We start from the raw sequence: 21,683 nt of genomic DNA on the forward strand, positions 1-21,683 counted from the left end.
GCCATACAGGTATGGTTATTCCCGATTCAGATTTCCTCAGGAAAGAGAACATCCTTTCATGGGGGATGGCATTGGTCGTGGTGCATAGGAAAGAGCAGATGGAGTGTAGGGCACTAGTGAGCATGTTCTGTCAGCGAGAGGTGGGGAGACCTTTGGATTGGAGGGCAAGCGTAACTGTTTTCCAGATGATGGCATTCTCTCTTTCGACCTGCCCATTACCGCATGTGTTATAGCTGGTGGTCCTGCTTGAAGCAATAACATGCTCCAGAAGGTACTGCTGCAGCTCCACGTTCATAAATGAGGACCCCTTATCACTGTGGATGTAACTGGGGTACGCGAAGATGGCGAAGATGCTGTGCAGGGCCTCTATAACTGAGGAGGCAGTCATGTCTGAGCAGGGCACAGCAAACGGGAAGCAGGATGTAGGTATTACGGTTGGTCGATGGTAGGGGCCCCTTGAAGTCCACGCTGAGACGCTCAAAGGGACGAGTGGTTTTGAAGATTTGGGTGTTCTCCGGACAGAAGAAGTGGGGCTTGCACTCAGCACACACTGGACAGGCTCGGGTCATGGAGTGAATCTCCTCGACCATGTAGGGCAGGTTGGGAGGTTTGACAAAATGTGTGAACCTAGTGACCCCTGGATGACATAGCTCCTCGTGGAGTCTCTACAGCCTGTCCAGTTGCATGTTGGCACAGATCCCCCTGGAGAGCACATCTGGTGGATCGTTGCGTTTACCAGACAAATACAGTATGTCATAATTAAAGGTGGAGAGTTCGATTTTGTCATTCTTGATCTTACCTCGCTGAGTATTGCTAAACATGAAGGAGACCGCACGTTGGTCAGTCAGCAGTGTAAAGTGCCTGTCATTGAGGTAGTGCCACCAACGACGTATTGCTTCGACTATAGCCTGGGCCTCCTTCTCGATAGAGGAGTGTCGGCTCTCAGGACCCAGGAGGGTTCTGGAGAAGAAGGCTACCGGCCACTGGCCTGGTTCAAAGTGGCTGCCAGTGCAAAGTTGGATGCATCGCTCTCAACTTGGAATGGGATGGACTTGTCGATGGCGTGCAACGTTGCAGCGGTGATGTCTGATTTGATGAGGTCGAAGGCTGCTCTGGCTTTGGTTGACAGGGGGAAAGAGGTGATCTTGATGAGTGGCCGTACTTGTCGGCATAGTGTGGAACCTATTGGGCATGGTAGGAGAAGAAGCCCAGGCAGTGTCTGAGTGCTTTCTGGGTGTAGTGGGGGGGGGGGGGGGGGGAAGTCCATGAGGGGATGGATGCGGTCAGGGTCTGGCATTACCACCCTGTTCTCCACCACACAACCTAGAATTGCGAGCCGAATGGTCCGGAAGACACAGTTGTCGAAATTGTAGGTCAAGTTCAGCCGAATTGCAGTCTGAAAAAAAATTTCTCGAGGTTGGCATCATGATCCTCTGTGTCATGTCCGCAGATAGTGACATTGTCCAGATATGGGAAAGTATAGTCCACCACCTGGTCCATTTCCTGATGGAAGACCGTGACGCCATTCGTGATGCCAAAGGGTATCCTGAGGAATTGATACAGCCGCCCATTTGCTTCAAAGGCCATGAAAGGTCGATCTTCTCGGTGGATCGGGAGCTGGTGATAGGCCGAACGTAAGTCAATGGTGAAGAACACACGGCATTGGGTGATCTGATTCACCACATCTGTGATCCATGGGAGGGGGTATGCATCCAGAAGTGTGAAGCGGTTGATTGTCTGGCTGTAGTCAACCACCATCCGTGGCTTCTCCCTGTTTTTAACAACCACAACTTGGGCCCTCCAGGGACTTGAGCTAGATTCGATAATGCCTTCGTCCAGCAGTCTGCGCACCTCGCTTATGATGAAATTCCTGTCTTCATAACTATATTGCCAGCTTTTGGTGGCCACAGGCTTCCAGCCAGGGGTGAGGTTTGCGAAGAGCGCTGGTGGAGCAACTCGAAGGGTGGAGAGGTTACAGGTGAGGCCCCGGGGTGCGGGGGTGGGTGACTTGGGCTGCCGCTGGCAGGAGGCTTCTGGGGTGGAGTGGTTACAGACAAAGAGTGGAGCATGAGGCCCCCCCAAAGGGCAGGGAAACGGTTCGGAACTGGCACTGAAAATCTAGTCCCAGCAATACAGGGGCTCACAGTTGGGGAAGTACTAATAGTATGAAGTCTGTGAACGTGATGCCCTCGACTTTCAGAGTCGCCACGCAGTACCCCTTTACCTCAGTCGAGAGCGATCTGGTCACCAATGAAATCCTCTGGGCAGTGGGGAGAATAACCAGTCCGCAACGACTGGCCAGGTCTGGGCGGATAAAACTGTCAGTTGACCCCGTCAAATAAGCAATTGGTACAGTGTCCATGCACTTTAATCAGTTCCATTGCTTCTGTGAGGGGATGGGGCAGTCTGGGTTTTGGGTTACTGATGCAGTGACTTGTAATGGGGGACAGTGGAATCCTACGTGATGATGTCACGCAACGTGTGTGTGTGTGTGTGTATGCTGATGTCACAGAAACAGTCGGGCCAGAGCAAACAGTGTCGAGAAGTTGGTGCTGCTGCCTGCAGCCTGCTGGGGGTGTCGGCCAGCTAACGGTAAGTGCTGGTGGTCACTGCTTGCTGGGGCAGTCAGTCGGGCAGTCGTGGAGGTGGGTACTAGGTCGGTAGCGTCAGTCGCGGCAGCGGGTACCTGGTCGGCTGCCTCAGTGGTGGCAGGTCCCCGGTCGGCAGCATCGGTAGCAGCGGCGGGTGTGGCGTGTCCTTGGTCAGCAGTGGCGGCGGGTCCCTGGTCGGCAGCGGCGGCAGCCGTTGAAGTCAGGACTGGGGCCTGGTCAGACGTTGCTTCATGAGGGAGGGTGAAGCAAGCCAATGTCATTGCGGGGAAGGTGGGTTGTGCCTTCTGCACTCGGCATCTGCCCCGTGACGTCAGGCACTGCTGAGCGGTGGAGCTCTCGCTCTCATTGGAGGAGAGCTCTGAGGAAAAAATGTTTGAATGGGAGGGTGGCTGTTGGGCTTCACACGAGGCACTCTGTTTGACAGTGGCCATTTTTGAGCGACAGATTACAGCAAAGTGGCCGCTTTTAAGGCACTTCTGGCACCTGGCTTTTCTCGCTGGGCACTGGGACCTGCTGTGCTTGTCCCTCCCACAGAAATAACACTTCAGGGTCACATCAGGCAATGTAGCAGCAGCCGACAGGCCATTGGTGTGCCGGGTGGGTAGTATGGTTGAGGGAGGGCATGCTACTCACATCAGAGCGTGGAGTCCAGCCCTGAGAGTACACATCCATACTTAAGACCGCATCTTCCATCGTCTCTGTGATCCAGATCACATCCTCTAGGTTTTCTCCCCCGTACTCTAGCAGGTGCTGCCTCACATCATTCAATCCATCCCCGGCCATGTAGGCATCCCGAATAAGATTGTCTGTGGTCTCCGCAGCAGTTCTGTCTGTGCAGGCACAGTCCCTGCCCCTTGCCCGTACTGCTTGAATATAAGCTCTACAGGACTCACCGGGCTGATGCCTCCTTGTCGCTAGTTTGTACCGAGTGTAGACCCTGTTCACCGGTCACTTGTAGAGCCTTTCAGAACCTTCATGGTGGCGGCGTAAGTGGTCGTGTCCTGAATGCTCTGGTAGACTCTCGGGGACACTATAGTCATCAATATTAGTAGTCTATGGCTGTCCTCTATAACGGCAGGGTCAGAGAGTTGTAAGTATATTTCAAAGCACCTCACCCAGTGCTTAAAGTCATTTGAGGCTGTAGCCGACTGTGGGTCGATGTCGAGGCGTTCCAGCCGTAGCATGTGCTCCATCCCTTTAAAACTTTCTGGTTAATAAAATAGTAGAGTGCGTCGAAAGAATCAAAGGCTTGTTGATCCAAACCAAGGCTTTTATTATCTAGAAGACTGGAGTGTATCACATGTAGGTCGACCAATCCAGTATGACCTGGTCTGGGTAGGAGCAACCCTTTAAGACCTGACAGTAGGTGTGGCTACGCTCTCAGCCAATCACAATTATCCTACACTACAATCTATACATATACACATTGGTGATAGAATCTGTACTATCACATGAGGCAAATTCCATAGTGTTTGCAAACTGCCGGAACAGACATGGGAGGGTGAATACCTCCAACACCAATATGAAACCACACGATGCATGGTTCAGGAGGAGCAGAGAATTCAATTGCTGCGTACAATGAAATGGTTCCAGATGCTGTCCTTTCTCAATCGAGATCAGCATTACAATGGGAGCTTCAGATGGGTCATTGGCCCCTTTGTGGACACCCGATCATTTTGTCCTCTCCCAAGAAGGGAAATAACTGGTCTCCAGATGTGGAGCGCAGCCTTTTGGCCTTCTAAGGGACTTGGTGAATCAGATTGAAAAGGCAATCAGGATGCTTACCTTTGTTTGCTGAGGTCTAGAATTGAAGAGTGGTGACAATATGCTGGAACTGAACGCAGCACAGCCTAAGCACTCTGAAGGTTCTGGTTGCCACATGTCAGGAAACGCTTGATTTCAGTGGAGAGGGTGCAGAAGAGATTGATGAAGATGTTGGCAGAATGAAAAGTTCAAGCCATGAAAGGATGGGTCAGGGTTTTCCTTGAAAAAAGATGAGGGGTGGGGATAGGGTAAAATTGTAAAGGAAAGCCAGAAGTATATAATCCAGTGATCATTGTGTGTGTGTGTGTGTGTGTGTGTGTGTGTGTGTGTGTGTGTGTGTGTGTGTGTGTGTGTGTGTGTGTGTGTGTGTGTGTGTGTGTGTGTGTGTGTGTGTGTGTGTGTGTGTGTGTGTGTGTGTGTGTGTGTGTGTTTCAGAGGTGGAGAGAGTGAGCAGATTTAAGGTCTTGGGAGTCACTATCCTGGACCGCACACACTAATGGTATCATGAAGAAAGCACGTCAGTGCCTCTACTTCCTCAGGAGTTTGTGGAAGTTTGGTATGACATCAGAAATCCTGGCAAATTTCTACAGAGGGGTTGCGCTGACTGGCTGCATCATCATCTGGTATGGGAATAAAGTCATCCAAAAGGTAGTGGTCACAGCCCAGGACAACACAGATGAAAACCCTCCCCATCATTGAGAATATCTGGAGGTGTAGGATAATTTGGTCTAAATTGGGCAGCATGGACTTGTGGGCCGAAATAGCCTGTACTGTGCTGCATGTCTAAATTGTTTTTTTAATTTAAAACAACCAAGGACTAAGGAGCTGATTGTTCACTTCAAGATTGTTGTGGGATCAGATGTAGAGAGAGTGATAAAATTTAAGGACTTGGGAGTCACTATCTCGGAGGATCTTTCCTGGACCCCACTCACTAATGCCATTGTGAAGAAAGCTCGCCAGCGCCTCTACTTCCTCAGGAGTTTGTGGAGCTTTAGTATGACATCGGAAATCCTGGCAAATTTCTACAGATATATGGTGGAATGTGTACTGACCATCTGCATCACAGACTGGTATGGGGGCACCAGTACTCCTGAGCGTAAAGCCCTGCTAAAGGTAGCCCAGGACATCACAGGCAAAACCTTCCTCACCACGCAGAACAATCTATGGGGAACGCTGCTGTCGGAGAGCAGCAACAATTATCAAGGATGAACAACACCCAGCAAATGCTCTGTTCTCACTGCTACCATCAGGAAAGAGGTCTAGGTACCACAAGACTCATTTCCACCAGGATCCATCCACCATCAGACTCCTCAATGACAAACTCAGTCAGAGACTCATTTAAGGACTTTCACCTATGCATTTGATTGATTTTTTAAAATTCTCTCTGTATTGTATAGTCAGTTTGATTACATTTGTTATCTGTTTACAGTTCTTTGTTTACATGTATAAGCAGTGTACAGTTTTTTTTGCACTACCAATAAGTGGTAATTCTGCCTCTCCCACAGAAATAAAATCTCAGGGTGGTACATTATGTTATGTATGCACTCTGACAATAAATCTGAAATCTGAACGGGCAACATAGAGTAATTAGCAAGGATGTAAACTGATGAGGTGACACATTCTGGGAAATTGAACCTGGGCAGTGAATGACAGGGCCTTGGAGGGTAGTAGGATGTTGTTGAACAGAGAGACCCAAGGGTGCAAGTATACCGTTCCCTAACAATGAAAACGCAGGCAGCCAGTGCAGTAAGGAAATCATGCTTCGTTGGTGGAGGCATTGAGTATAAGTGTTGGGACGTCATTACAGTTGTACAAAGCATTAATTAAACCGCTGTTGGGCAATTGTTTGCAGTTCCAGTCACCACGCCACAGGAAATATATGATCAATTCATGGAAGTGTGGAGAAGGATCACCAGGAATTTACCTGGATTACAGGATGAGTTACAGAATAAATTGAGGAGGCTGAGAAATAACTCCATAGAGACGTGGTAAGATAAGAGGCAGAGATAAGATCATGTCTATTTCCCATGATAGGTGAGTCTACAACTAAAGGGCACAGGCTTGCAGTGATTGGGGAGGAGCTTTTAAAGGAGAGTTGAGAGGTAAATTTTTCCTGCATAGAGGGAATGAATTGGCCTGTAAGGAGCAAAAATAAGCAGTGAAGAGACTTCTTGATGGGTTCGTGAATGAGGGATGTGGAATCAGTGCAGACATGTGGGTCGGTGTAGATAGACATGAGAGTCAGCATCGATGCAGTGGGTTGAAGGGCGGTACGGATGGCGGTGCGGTTTTACAGCACCAGCGACCGGGACCGAGGTTCGCATCCCGCACTGTCTGTAAGGAGCTGGTACATTCTCCCCAGAGAGGGGGCTCCAGTTTCCTCCCACCATTCGAGACGTTCCGGGGGTGGTAGGTCATTTGGGTTCAAATTGGACAGGCACGGACTCGTGGGCTGAAAGGGCCTGTTACTGCGCTGAAGGTCTAAATTTAAAATTTAACTTTAAAAAACTTTATGCTTCTGTGAGTATTTCCCTTAACAGAGCAGCGAGAAAGAGGACAGAATGATCGTGATTAATCGAAGGATTGGAGAGCTGATGAGGAAAATACATTTCTCTGAATGGCTGTAGGGGTGTGCAACTCGCTGGGTGAGTGGGTCGAGGTGGCAGAAGCCCTCATCACTCGTAGCGAACACATTTGGAGAGCCAGGAGCCAGCCGCTCCTGGAGAATGAGCAAGGTGGGGATGCTACTTTTTCAATCGCTTGAAAATAAGTTTGCCTGGATATCCTGCCCTTTTCATTTCTAGTGCTGAAAGAGAAAGAAAAAAAGCACAAAAAATTAACACCACTGCTGCTGGTGTGAACCCGCAGAGAGCGGAGAGACAGTGCTCCTTCGCGGGGTTCCACAGCCCAGTCCAACTATCGATAGCTCCGTGCAGGCTTTAAGCTGCTTGTAAAAGGAGCTGGCAGTGGTTTTCTTTAAAAATCCTGTGACTGCGTGGTCCGGAGCCAGAATGGTGGCGCCTGAGTTCAGCAACTACAGAGAAGCGCTGCAACGTAAAACGCTAAACCCCCCCCACCACCACCATTTGAGAAGAAGAAGCAGAGGAGATGATCCTATGGATCCGTGAGGTGCTCCACGGCTGCAGAGGACACAGGTGGTGGGCTGCGGGCAACTCAAGGCAAGGAACCCACGTAAGCTGCTGGCGACTGCGGTGAAAGGACTCACACCAGGTTGCCAGCCACTGGAGGCTGGCTGGAGACTGGATGAAAGGATGTACCAGGTGTCAAAACCGGGATGGAAGAGGGTGCCAAGGGTGCTTGAGGCTGCCTGCCTTTTCGAAGGTTGGGAAAATGTAGATGGAGGGGAGGATGTTCCAAGCTACATTCATTTCCCTTCCTTCTTCTTGAGCAGAGCAGCCTATATTCCATGCTGTGGTGCAACCAGCAAGTGTGTTTTTGATGCTGAACCTACAGACGTTGTTGAGAGACAAGGGGACATGCCAAACTCCCCTAGTCTTAAAGACACTTGAGGACCATCTTGACTGTCAGGTCAACATGCTTGTCCCTGGTCAGGTCATTGAAGGTCTAATTATTCCTCAGGAGATTGAAGCTACCTTCCCTTTCTACTTCAGTGGCTTTAACGTGGATATGAGTGTGGGCTCTGCCCCCCCCACTCCTGAATTCAATGATCAGCTCATTGATCTTGAGTGAGAGATTGTTATCTTGGCCATTAGACTTTTAATCTCTTTCAGGCATTCTATTCAGAGGAGGGCTGAAAGGCTCGTAAAATGGAGCCAGCACAACAACCACATGGACAAGACAAAGGAGATGATTGTGGACTTCCCGTGGATGAAGGTTGACCTTTCTCCACTGTGCACCACTGGTTCCATTATGGGGAGAGTGGAGAATACAAAGTTCCTTGGCGTGCACGTAAGGAATGGCCTAAGCTAGACTCGCAACACCTCCTCATTAGTTAAGAAGGCGCAGCTGCACCTACACTTCCTAAGGAGGCCAAGGGGGGCAAGACCACCAGCCCCCGTCTTGACAACCTTTCACAGGAGTGCAGTTGAGAGTATCCAGTCTGGCTGCATCATTGTGAGATGGTAGGGGGAAAGGCATCGGACCAGAGGATCCTTGAAACAGCTGAGAAGATCGCTGGGGTCTCCTCAATAGACAACACATACTGAGAAGATGGTCTAAGTAGGACTCAAGGAATTATGGAAGACCCATTCCATCCAGCTTCAACCCACTTGTCATGAAGAAGAAATATTGGAACATTAAAATTAGGACCGACAGATTGGGGAGTAATTTCTTCCCGCAGGTGGTGAGATTGATTAACAGTATCCTGTAACCATGAAAGTGATCTGAAATAATTAAATATATTTTGATTATTTATGTGACCTTTATGTGTAGTGTATTGTGCATGCAGCGTGGCCAGGAGTGACACTGCTTCATCAGGTTGTATACTGTGATGGAATATTTGGAGATGTTTTTGGGAGATAAATTGGTAAAATTAGAGTAGGTTACATACATACACACACTTTAAAACAGATCTTATTTGAAATGCTGAAGAATTCATATTCAGTGACTTCACAGAAACTATGGAGAATTCTATGCACATTTCACAAGTAGGTGCTAATTGAAATGATGTCATAAAATGAATAGGCTATTGTCTTCGAAGAGTCAGGTTGTCTGTGTTGGACCTTTTTACAAGGCTTTTGACCTCACTGCAAAGTGTTCACTGAGAGGTCATTGCGAGGTTTGTTTACCTAAAACAACAGATGGACTAAAAGACTAACTCCTATTATTTGCTGGAGAAGGAGGGGGTTTTGCAAGTGAGAAAGAGAAGGACATGTGGCTGGCAGTTGGAATCTGAGAGAGAGGGAGAGACTGAACAGTATCAGCCAGGAGAAGCTTGTTGGAACTGAAACAGAAGTTCCAGACTGGTGGATAGCTTGAACTGCTATCTGTCTCATTTTTCTCTTAAATGAGTGGAATAGAAAGGAACTTTGTTATAGCCTGAAAGAAAGAAGTTAACATCTGGAGAACCCTGATGGAGCAAGTTTCATCAGCAAGACATTGAGGTGACCAATGGTGGTACCTCAGTTGTGGAAATCTGGAACCACAAATCTCTCTCTCTGCAAACCTACAAGAACCTTGCTGAGCGGTAAACATTTACCTTTCGAGCACCAAAGCCTGGTAAACTTTATATATGTTAAATTCTGTGCATAGTATAAGAATTGCCTGCATCCAGAGAACTTGGAAAAATAAGAAGTGAGATTGAACTATGAACCAAAGAACTTTTCTTAAATTTACACACACATTACATACATGTGTACTTAGAATTAGAAGGGGGTTAAGTTGGGTTGTTAAGTTAATAGTGATAGGATTGCAGTATGGTAGTCTTCAACTGATCCCAGAGGGTTTCAGGGGACGGGTCCGTGAGGCGGGTTGCATCGTCGAGCTTTGCTTTGAGGTTTGCCTGGAAGTTTCCTCTCGCTTCGTCTGACTGCAGGTTTCCAACATTGAACCTCTTTCTGGGGGCGTTACTGTTCCTGGGCTTTGGTTTGAAGTGAAGGTTGAGCTTGCAGCGAACCAGCCGGTGGTCAGTGTGGCATTCCGCGCTAGGCATGACCCTGGTGTGGAGCACATCTCGTTTGTCACTTTCTCGCACCAGGACGTAGTCCAGGAGGTGCCAGTGTTTGGATCGGGGATGCATCCAGGTGGTCTTAAGGCTGTCCCTCTGCTGAAAAAGGGTGTTTGTAATGACAAGCCGCTGTTCTGCGCAGAGCTCCAACAGGAGGCGCCCTTACAGCGGCTTGTCATTACAAACACCCTTTTTCAGCAGAGGGACAGCCTTAAGACCACCTGGATGCATCCCCGATCCAAACACTGGCACCTCCTGGACTACGTCCTGGTGCGAGAAAGAGACAAACGAGATGTGCTCCACACCAGGGTCATGCCTAGCGCGGAATGCCACACTGACCACCGGCTGGTTCGCTGCAAGCTCAACCTTCACTTCAAACCAAAGCCCAGGAACAGTAACGCCCCCAGAAAGAGGTTCAATGTTGGAAACCTGCAGTCAGACGAAGCGAGAGGAAACTTCCAGGCAAACCTCAAAGCAAAGCTCGACGATGCAACCCGCCTCACGGACCCGTCCCCTGAAACCCTCTGGGATCAGTTGAAGACTACCATACTGCAATCCACTGAAGAGGTACTGGGCTTCTCCTCCAGGAAAAACAAGGACTGGTTTGACGAAAACAGCCAGGAAATCCAGGAGCTGCTGGCAAAGAAGCGAGCTGCCCACCAGGCTCACCTTACAAAGCCGTCCTGTCCAGAGAAGAAACAAGCCTTCTGTCGCGCATGCAGCCATCTTCAACGCAAACTCCGGGAGATCCAAAATGAGTGGTGGACTAGCCTCGCCAAACGAACACAGCTCAGCGCGGACATTGGCGACTTCAGGGGTTTCTACGAGGCTCTAAAGGCTGTGTACGGCCCCTCACCCCAAGTCCAAAGCCCGCTGCGCAGCTCAGACGGCAAAGTCCTCCTCAGCGACAAGATCTCCATCCTCAACCGATGGTCAGAACACTTCCAATCTCTTTTCAGTGCCAACCGCTCAGTCCAAGATTCCGCCCTGCTCCAGCTCCCTCAACAGCCCCTAAGGCTAGAGCTGGATGAGGTTCCCACCCTGGATGAGACATATAAGGCAATCGAACAACTGAAAAGTGGCAAAGCAGCAGGTATGGATGGAATCCCCCCAGAAGTCTGGAAGGCTGGCGGCAAAACTCTGCATGCCAAACTGCATGAGTTTTTCAAGCTTTGTTGGGACCAAGGTAAACTGCCTCAGGATCTTCGTGATGCCACCATCATCACCCTGTACAAAAACAAAGGCGAGAAATCAGACTGCTGAAACTACAGGGGAATCACGTTGCTCTCCATTGCAGGCAAAATCTTCGCTAGGATTCTACTAAATAGAATAATACCTAGTGTCGCCGAGAATATTCTCCCAGAATCACAGTGCGGCTTTCGCGCAAACAGAGGAACCACTGACATGGTCTTTGCCCTCAGACAGCTCCAAGAAAAGTGCAGAGAACAAAACAAAGGACTCTACATCACCTTTGTTGACCTCACCAAAGCCTTCGACACCGTGAGCAGGAAAGGGCTTTGGCAAATACTAGAGCGCATCGGATGTCCCCCAAAGTTCCTCAACATGATTATCCAACTGCACGAAAACCAACAAGGTCGGGTCAGATACAGCAATGAGCTCTCTGAACCCTTCTCCATTAACAATGGCGTGAAGCAAGGCTGTGTTCTGGCACCAACCCTCTTTTCAATCTTCTTCAGCATGATGCTGAACCAAGCCATGAAAGACCCCAACAATGAAGACGCTGTTTACATCCGGTACCGCACGGATGGCAGTCTCTTCAATCTGAGGCGCCTGCAAGCTCACACCAAGACACAAGAGAAACTTGTCCGTGAACTACTCTTTGCAGATGATGCCGCTTTAGTTGCCCATTCAGAGCCAGCTCTTCAGCGCTTGACGTCCTGCTTTGCGGAAACTGCCAAAATGTTTGGCCTGGAAGTCAGCCTGAAGAAAACTGAGGTCCTCCATCAGCCAGCTCCCCACCATGACTACCAGCCCCCCCACATCTCCATCGGGCACACAAAACTCAAAACGGTCAACCAGTTTACCTATCTCGGCTGCACCATTTCATCAGATGCAAGGATCGACAATGAGATAGACAACAGACTCGCCAAGGCAAATAGCGCCTTTGGAAGACTACACAAAAGAGTCTGGAAAAACAACCAACTGAGAAACCTCACAAAGATAAGCGTATACAGAGCCGTTGTCATACCCACACTCCTGTTCGGCTCCGAATCATGGGTCCTCTACCGGCACCACCTACGGCTCCTAGAACGCTTCCACCAGCGTTGTCTCCGCTCCATCCTCAACATCCATTGGAGCGCTTACACCCCTAACGTCGAAGTACTCGAGATGGCAGAGGTCGACAGCATCGAGTCCACGCTGCTGAAGATCCAGCTGCGCTGGATGGGTCACGTCTCCAGAATGGAGGACCATCGCCTTCCCAAGATCGTGTTATATGGCGAGCTCTCCACTGGCCACCGTGACAGAGGTGCACCAAAGAAAAGGTACAAGGACTGCCTAAAGAAATCTCTTGGTGCCTGCCACATTGACCACCGCCAGTGGGCTGATAACGCCTCAAACCGTGCATCTTGGCGCCTCACAGTTTGGCGGGCAGCAACCTCCTTTGAAGAAGACCGCAGAGCCCACCTCACTGACAAAAGGCAAAGGAGGAAAAACCCAACACCCAACCCCAACCAACCAATTTTCCCTTGCAACCGCTGCAATCGTGTCTGCCTGTCCCGCATCGGACTTGTCAGCCACAAACGAGCCTGCAGCTGACGTGGACTTTTTACCCCCTCCATAAATCTTCGTCCGCGAAGCCAAGCCAAAGAAAGAAAGTTTGATTCTGTTTTCATGTTTAAACATAATTAAAAACAACTTTTGTTTAAGTAACCATTTGTCGTGGTGAATATCTATTGCTGCTGGGTTTTGGGGTCCTTTGGGCTCTTAACAATATAGACAATCACATGATAAGAAAGTTGGACTTGAACCTGATTGCACCTCACCTCAAGTGATAAGAATTGTACCTTCTGAGTATCTCCAGCATTCAGATTAATATCTTCAACCCACCACTCCCACTTTAGTTCTTTGAAGGAGCAGAGGGATTTCCCACTTAACACTGAAATCACTAAGATGTGCATATTTTTGAGATTTGTGTGCAGCAGGGATTACAATTTTTCAGTCTTGTTGTATTGTGCCAAAATATAAAGGATACGTCTTGGAGGGATAACAATGTGACTTTTATTTCCATAATTTTCAACTAGACCATATTCCCTAAAATAATAGATTCAGATGGAATATTGCTGACTTAGTGATTAACAATATGTGGTTTTCTTTTGTGTTTGGAGATCTGTCCAAGGCAGTATGAATGTGACTATTTTTAGCGCATTTCTCCACAACTGTGCAGAAGTGGAAATAATTTTTGCTCCAGGAACAAAGGCTGTTTTACCATGTGGCTATGTCACGTGAGGTCCTCAGATGCCAAAATACCATGCTGACATTTGTTCAAAGCATAACTTGGACCAGTGACAAACAACTACTGGGGGGTTTTATTTCTCTCTGCATGGTTCATTATGAATGAAGCAAATTTCCACCAAGATCGACAAGAGATCTCCCGGCAAATATCCATGTAGATGAGAAATTCCTGAGTGAAGGCTGTAGCATAGCATGCTAGTCTGCAGAACAACCTGCTCCTGGCTGGGAATTTTTGAATGCATGTATGTTAACCTGACATAAGTACGGCAAGTTTTTTTTTAATTGAGAAGAGAAGACAGTTGTCAAGAGATAGGTAAGTTGGACATATTATTTGATTTAATTAAGTTCATTTAGATGTCTTAAGTGTCTTTAAGTGTGTGTGTGTGTGTGTGTGTGTGTGTGTGTGTGTGTGTGTGTGTGTGTGTGTGTGTGTGTTGTGTGTGTGTGTGTGTGTGTGTGTGTGTGTGTAAATGAGTGTGTGAATGTTTGTGTATATGGGTGAGTGTGTCAGTGTTTTGGGGGTGTGTGTTTGTATGTTGGTGTTTTGTATGTGTGCACAAGCGTATCAATGTTTTGCATGTGTCAGTGTTTTGTGTGTATGTCGGTGTTTTGTGTGTGTCTGCAAGCATATTGATGTTTTGCATGTGTCAGTGTAATGACTGTGTGTGTGTGTGTGTGTGTATGTCAGTATTTTGTGTGTCTGCGTCAGTTTTGTGTATGTGTGTATGTGTGCGCGTGTGTGTGTGAGACTGTCTGTATGCATGTGTGTGTGCATGTGTGTGCACATGTGTGCATGTGGGTGTGTGTGTGTGTGTGTGTGTGTGTGTGTGTGTGTGTGTGTGTGTGTGTGTGTATGTGTGGGTGTGTGGGTGTGTGTGTCTTTTTGAAATAAGGGCAGGAATAGACCAGCAGGCCTGCTGCAATATTCAATGAGATCCAAGCTATTTCTGTGCCACAAATTCAGTCTTAAACCCAATCCCAGCCAATTCCCTGTTGTGTCCATCTGTGTTAGGATATCTACTAATTACCTACATTTACTTTACTGGCTAGATCCTCAAATAACTCTAATACATTAAACAGATTTCACGTTCAGAAAATTCTGTCTAACACAGCATCATAAGTGAATTTTGAATTCTGAATCAATGGGAACTTTTGGCAAGGTTACAGAGGAGATTTACCAGGATGTTGCCCGATTTAGAGGAAACGGGCAATGGGGAGAGATTGGAAAAACTTAGCTAGTTTTCTCTGGAGTGTAGGAGGCCGTGGGACGTCCTGATAGAGATTGAGGTGTGTGAGGCATCGATAGGGTGGACTGTCAGAACCATTTTCCCAGGGCAGAAGCCATCGCACACTGGAGGACACAAGGTGTAGTGGCTGGAGAGGAAGGTTAAGGGAGATGGCCTGGTCAAATATTTTACATAAAGAATGGTAGATGGCCAGGAGTAGTAGTGGAAGCAAATATCATGGTAGTATTTAAGAAACTAAATATGCAGAGAGTGGAGGGTATGGATCATGTGCAGACAGAAGGAAGTTGGCATCCTGTCTGGTGCAGACATGCGGCCTGTTCCTGACCAGTACTGTACAATTTACTAATATTCACTATTAGTTCCAGAAAAGAGAAAATAATAATTAAAGAACATGCACCTTTTCTATTTGTCAGCTAGCTTTTTATCTTGTGTTTTAATATACCCCTTGATTTTCAGGTAACAGATTCTGACCTCCTGCGTGCGATGCATCAGCTTCAGTCACCTTCTGGCTCTCTGTTCAAATGTGTCTGGCTAAAACTTCCAGAAGGAGACAGCAAAGTACCTTCTTACAAGGACTCAGGAACCGTCCTCAACTCAATCAGGTCACAGGCCTGAAAGAATTCTCATGGGCAGGCAGCATGATGCTTATGCCTGGACAGAAGGGGGATGAGCACAATTTGCGAGGAGATGCATTTTTATCCAAACAGCAAATATGTTTTATCACTGGGCACAGCAGTCGTTACATCTGAGCCTGTTTCATCCTGACTTCTGCAGCTTAGAGAAATGCACTGTACGCTGGAGGAGCCCCACGGGTCAGGCAACATCCACAGAAGGCAAAGCATCACCGACGTTTCAGATGGAACCCTGTCATTCCCATTGTTGCCTCTCTCATGAAACCTGCCTGACCTGCTGAGGCCCTCCAGCACTTTCGTGCGATCCTGCGGGGTGCCAGCATCTGCAGTCTCTCTTGTATTTACCTCTGCGGCTTCAAAGCTGTCCAAAATCAGAGTTCTACAGCACAGCTCTGAAACGTAGCTTATGACTAAATCCTTGGTGTGAATAATATTTAGATTTTTTTTAAATTTAAATTTAGACACGCAGCACAGTAGCAGGCCATTTCAGCCCATGAGTCCATGCCACCCAATCACCCCCAGCACATTTCGAACGGTGGGAGGAAACCGGAGCCCCCCCCCCCCCCGGGGAAAACCCACGCAGACATGGGGAGAGCATACAAACTCCTTACAATCAGCGGGGGGGGTGATATTTGAACCCTGATCCTGATTGCTGGCGCTGTAAGGCATTGCACTAACCGCTACGCCAACCGTACAACCCAAATGACAGATAGATGTGGAAAGTTCAACATTTCAGTCATTAAGTATCTGGGCTATTGCATGCTGACATTCCATGGCTGAAAATATGTGAGAGGAAGTGTAGTGGGTTGCTATTTTGGTTAACGGAGAGGAGGCTTGACTCCTTTAATAGAGATCCCCTCGGCATTGGAATACTTGGAAACCACGCTCTTAGAGGACTAAGTGTAAAGGATCCATCTGAATGTCTTCCATTTATATTTCTGTGTTCTATTATTGAATGTAAAGTTCTTATTACTCTCAGAAAAATTCAGTGGCTGGAAACAGGCTCAGGAATACCTGCCTTCCTTCCTTTAGCTCCCCCACAGGTTACGATTCTGGAATGGGTGCCTGAGGTATCTTGCTTCTCTATTCCAACTCCCCTTGCATTTGTTAGCGCAAAAAAAAATGACTTGCAAAATATAAATATGTTTTAAACCCCTGAAAAATGTATATGGCTTTGTTCTTCCATGGTTAATTTCAGAACTTTGCAAGAATCCAGACTGTAGCACACTCTACTGGTAGTAACCACATTGCCTGCAAGTCAAACAGTAAGGCAACAAACCAGACCAATGTAAACCACAGGAAAGAGACTACTGGATTAAATACATCCTCTCAGGTTCTCTTTTTTTCATTAAAAAAAATTTTTGACACTATGAACCATATTAACCAAAATACACACAAACATTTCCCTCTTGAATATACACAGTGTCATTTTCTCCCTTTTTCCCCCCTCCCTTCCCTCCCTCCTTCCCACCTCCCCCTCCCTACCCACTAAACATTCAACATATTCAATACAATAAACCCATTAAACAATGTCATCACACAATGAAAATAAACAAGAAAATTGTGTCATCTATTTTTACACACTGGGTCAATTCATTTCATCTTCTCATTCTATCATTTTAGGGGGTGGAGGTCAGCAGCAGGCCCTCCCTGTTGTGTTACATGTACGGTTCCCAAATTAGTTTGAATACTGTGACTTTATTTTTTAAATTATATGTTACTTTTTCCAATGGAATACATTTATTCATTTCTATGTTCCATTGCTGTATTCTCAGGCTCTCTTCTGATTTCCAGGTTGACATTATACATTTTTTTGCTACAGCTAAGGCTATCATAATAAATCTTTTTTGTGCTTCATCCAATTTGAGGCCAAATTATTTACTTCTTATATTACTTAGAAGAAAGATCTCTGGATTTTTTGGTATGTTGCTTTTTGTGATTTTATTTAATACCTGATTTAGATCTTCCCAAAACTTTTCCACTTTCTTACATGCCCAAATTGCATGTACTGTTGTTCCCGTTTCCTTCTTACAACAAAAACATCTATCTGATACTGTTGGGTCCCATTCATTTAACTTTTGGGGCGTGATATATAGCCCGTGTAACCAATTATATTGTATCATGCATAACCATTAAGCATGTAACCATGATTACATGCGTAATCATGTTTATTGTATTTCTCATAGTTCCGGAGCATAGCTTTTCCCATTTTTCATTTTTTATCTTTATGTTTAGATCTTGGTCCCACTTTTGTTTGGGTTTACAGCTTATTTCATCATTTTCTTTCTCTTTACAGCTTGATGTACATGTTTGTTATAAATCTTTTAATTATCATTGTGTCTGTAATCACATATTCAAAGCTGCTTCCTTCTGGTAACCTTAGGCTGCTTTCCAATTTGTCCTTTAAGTAAGTTTTCAGTTGGTGATATGCAAACATTGTACCATGAGTTATACCATATTTGTACTTCATTTGTTCAAAAGATAATAAATTATTTCCCAAAAAACAATTTTCTATTCTTTTGATCCCTTTTCTCTCCCATTCTTTAAAGGAAAGGTTATCCATTGTGAAAGGGATTAGTTGATTTTGCGTCGATAATAATTTTGGTAGTTGGTAATTTGTTTTTTTACTTTCTCCGTGAATCTTCTCCCATATGTTGAGTAAATGGTGCAGTACTGGTGAACTTCTATGTAGCACCAGTTTTTCATCCCACTTATATAGTATATAGTTTTACTATTTTTGGTACACAGTCGGCCAATTTGTTTGCTAATAGTTTTGCTATTATCTTATAATCTGAGTTAAATAGAGATATTGGTCTATACGATGCTGGTGTTAGTGGATCTTTCCCCGTCTTTGGTGTTACTGTAAGTATTGCTGTTTTACATGAATCTGGCATGTTTTGTGTTTCTTCAATCTGGTTCATTACTTCCAGGAGAGGAGGAATTAATAAGTCTTTATATGTTTTATAGAATTCTACTGGGAGTCCATCCTCTCCAGGCATTTTATTGTTCGGTAGCTTTTTTAATATATCCTGTATTTCCTATCTTTCAAATGGTTTTATCAATTTGTTTTGCTCCTCTTCTTGCAATTTCGGTAGGTCAATTTTAGCTAGAAACTCATCTATTTTGTCTTCTTTCCCTTTGTTCTCAGTTTGGTATAATTGCTCGTAGAATTCCTTGAAGTTTTCATTGATCTCTGTTGGGTTATATGTAATTTGTTTGTCCTTTTTCCTTGATGCCAATATCGTTCTTTTAGCTTGTTCTGTTTTAAGCTGCCAAGCTAGTATTTTGTGCGTTTTTTCTCCTAGCTCATAATACTTCTGCTTTGTCTTCATTATGTTCTTCTCCACCTTATACGTTTGTAGTGTTTCGTATTTTATTTTTTTGTCTGCCAATTGTCTTCCTTTTGTTGTATCTTCTCTTGTTGCTAGTTCTTTTTCTGTACTTACTATTTCCCTTTCCAGCTGTTCTGTTTCTCAATTGTAGTCCTTCTTCATCTTAGTTACATAACTTATTATCTGCCCTCTGATGAAGGCTTTCATTGCATCCCATAATATAAATTTATCTTTCACTGATTCCGTATTTATTTCAAGGTACCTTTTAATTTGGTGCTCAATGAATTCTCTAAAATGTTGTCTTTTAAATAGCATGGAGTTTAATCTCCATCTATATGTTCTTGGTGGGATGTCCTCCAGCTCCATTGCTAATAACAGGGGTGAGTGATCCGATAACAATCTAGCTTTATATTCCGTTTTCCTAACTCTCTCTTGGATATGGGCTGACAATAGGAACAGGTCAATCCTTGAGTATGTTTTATGTCTACTCGAATAATATGAGTATTCCTTCTCCTTTGGGTGTTGTCTCCTCCATATATCCAAAAGTTGCATTTTCTGCATTGATTTAACCATACATTTGGCTACTTTGTTATTTCTGCTAGTCTTTTGTCCAGTTTTATCCATCTTTGAATCCAAATTAAGGTTAAAGTCCCCTCCTATCAATATATTCCCCTGCGTATCTATAATCTTGCATAAACTTTTGATCCTCTTCATCAGGTGCATATATATTGAGCAAATTCCAAAATTCTGAATATATCTGACACTTGATCATTACATATCTCCCTGCTGGATCTATTATTTCCTCCTCTATTTTGATTGGTACATTTTTATTGATTAATATAGCTCCACCTCTGGCTTTTGAATTATATGATGCTGCCGTTACGTGCCCTACCCAGTCTCTCTTTAATTTCTTGTGTTCCACTTCAGTTAGATGTGTTTCCAGCACGAATGCTATATCAATTTTTTTTTCTTTTTTCAGTAAATTTAATAGCCTCCTCCTTTTGATTTCGTTATGTATTCCGTTAATATTTATAGTCAACGTGACCACCTCATTCTCTGTTTACATCTCATTTCCGCTTCCTCACCACCACCTTTCCACTTTTCACCATTTTCATTTCTCAGTTTTCCTTTTTTGAACACTCTGTATGAGAACACTTCTAAAACATAATATATTTCAACCATTCCCACATCTAAAATTCCCTTAACCCCCAAGTATCCCCTCTCTCTCTGAGTCACCCCTTGTCCTTCGCTGGGCATCCACAACTCCCCTCTCCATTCGGACTACGAACCCGTTCGCAAGTGTCAACTGATTTTGCAGTGACTGTTATTCTCTCCCACCCAACCCCTCCAGAAAAGACTTTTACCTTCACATTACAACAAAGCTCCCCCTCGTTTCTTCTCTTTTTCTTTTTATGTTTTACTTATTTATTATTTTTTTAACCCCTCCTCTTTTTTCACCCCTTTTCCCTTACTTCCTTTCTCTTCCCTCCTTTAGTTCTTACTTATACATTATTTTTACTTCTTTATATGTAGTTTGTCGTCATTCTTTGTTCTTGTTACATCTCTTCATCTCTCTTTCTGTCTTGCAGGAATTCTACAAATTCTCGTGCTTTCTCCGGATCTGAGAACAGTCTGTTTTGCTGCCCCGGGATAACTATTTTAAGCACAGCTGGATATCTTAACATAAATTTATAGCCTTTCTTTCATAGGATCAATTTTGCTGTGTTAAATTCCTTCCACTTCTTCAGGAACTCAAAACTTATGTCTGGGTAGAAAAAAATTTTTTGATCTTTGTATTCCAGTGGTTTTTTTGTCTTCTCTAATTTTATTCATTGCCTTCTCCAATATATTTTCTCTTGTCATGTATCTCAGAAATTTTACTAAAATGGATCTTAGTTTTTGTTGTGACTGTGGTTTTGGGGCTAATGTTCTGTGTGCCCTTTCTATTTCCATTCCTTCCTGCATTTCTGGCATTCCCAGGACTTTTGAGATCCATTCTTTTATAAATTCTTTCATATCTTTGCCTTCTTCATCTTCCTTAAGGCCCACTATCTTTATATTGTTTTGCCTACTATAGTTTTCCATTATATCCATCTTCTGAGATAACAACTCCTGTGTTTCCTTAACTTTTTTGTCACTATCTTCCAATTTTCTTTTTAAGTTGTTCACTTCCATTTCTACCGCCATTTCACGTTCTTCCACATTTTCTAATCCTTTCCCTACATCTGTTATGTTCTTCTGTACTTTTCATTTTTCTTTTAATTTCACTAAATTCTAGTGTCAACCATTCTTTTAATGCTTTCATTTCTTCTTGAATTTTTTTTTATCTATGTACTGTCGATTAATTTTACCTCCTATTCCTCTGTGCAGAGCTTGGTGTTCTTCTTCTTCTCCTTCTGTATCTGCTCTTGGGTTTGTGTCTTCTATTTCTCTTCCTTGTATCTGTGTCTCTTCTGACTTTCTTGTTGAGCTGCTTGTCTCAGTTTGTTGGGTATTTTTTTCCATGGTGTCTTGATGTTGGTCCTCTTCTTCTGGGCTGGTTATCTGTTGTGTCTCTAGTTTCCTTTTTTCTTTCTCACCCCTCCCGTTCCCGTTGTTTTCTTGATCTTCCAGCTGGGAGCCCTGCTGTCGGGTCTCTCTCAGCTGTTCGTGCTGTGGAGTTTCACTCCACTGCTGGTCCCCCCTCCTGTCAGTTTTGTCTTTGTTGCGCACCCCTGTTTGGCTCCATGAGCCATTCCTGCAGTTAGTGGGTCGCGACCCTGCAGGGTCTCCACTAACCTCGGGGAGTGGGCTCCTCTTTCCACTGCGGGTCCCTGCTTTTTCGTGCAGGTAAGGCCTTCACCTTTCTCTTCCGGCATCTTTCTTTCTTCCCGTTGTTTTTGGTTTTTCTTTCTTAGGTGCCATTTTCTCCACACCTTTATTTTTTATTTGTTGTGATTTGTGTGTCTGGGGCTTTGCTTTTTCTTCACTTTTTT

Source organism: Narcine bancroftii, chromosome 1 (genome assembly GCF_036971445.1).
Source record: "Narcine bancroftii isolate sNarBan1 chromosome 1, sNarBan1.hap1, whole genome shotgun sequence".
Taxonomy (NCBI): domain Eukaryota; kingdom Metazoa; phylum Chordata; class Chondrichthyes; order Torpediniformes; family Narcinidae; genus Narcine; species Narcine bancroftii.